Source organism: Penaeus monodon, chromosome 20, assembly GCF_015228065.2.
Source record: "Penaeus monodon isolate SGIC_2016 chromosome 20, NSTDA_Pmon_1, whole genome shotgun sequence".
NCBI classification, from domain to species: domain Eukaryota; kingdom Metazoa; phylum Arthropoda; class Malacostraca; order Decapoda; family Penaeidae; genus Penaeus; species Penaeus monodon.
Window position 1 is genome coordinate 43955358 of NC_051405.1, and position 740 is coordinate 43956097.

Consider the following 740-nt stretch of genomic DNA (forward strand, 5'->3'; position numbering starts at 1 on the left):
ACCGTCATCACGGAGGCGATGACCCGTTTCATGGCGGCGACCCAAAGGAGAGGGCTGAGAGTACGCGCTCCAGTATGGCAACGAGTAGCAGTGCTTCCCTTGCAGTCCTGGGGCGAGGCGAGGAATACAAAGCCAAGACAAATGAGAGTCATGTACCAACCGAGATCCACAGACCTATAACTTCAAAGAAATATGGCCGACGTAAGCTGACTTGGCGAGGTGCCCGCCCTTTGATGGTTCCAGCTGAATTTCACGATTTCCGATGGACGCGTCAATTCTCTTATGTGAACGACTCTTGGAATGTTTAAGGTGGAGGACTTGTGGCCTGTGAAGCCCGAACGATGGCCAAAGAAGACTTTGTGAAGACCACTGGGACCCTCTGGACTGAACTTTCAATCAACAAGCTACTGCCAAACAAGGCCCACTTATAAAATATATATATATAGAAAATTAAACAATAAAAAAACATAACGTAGTGAAACTCATCCGAGAGACAGAACAATCGAGAAAAAAAGATGTGTGAGGTTCCCCCAGAGGAGGGCCCGCGCGGCGCCCTTCGGCAAGACCTGCAAACGCTCTAGCCTGGGGATTCCCGTCGGCCGACCTCGCCCTGCGTGACGTCACCGCCTCCGCGAAATTCCCGTGGCTGGCGTGCGCTCCTGTCAATACCGCGGAAATGCAGTGGGCGGAAGACTTCTGCTAGGATAAGGAAATAATTGCGAAATAAACTGGGGATGATG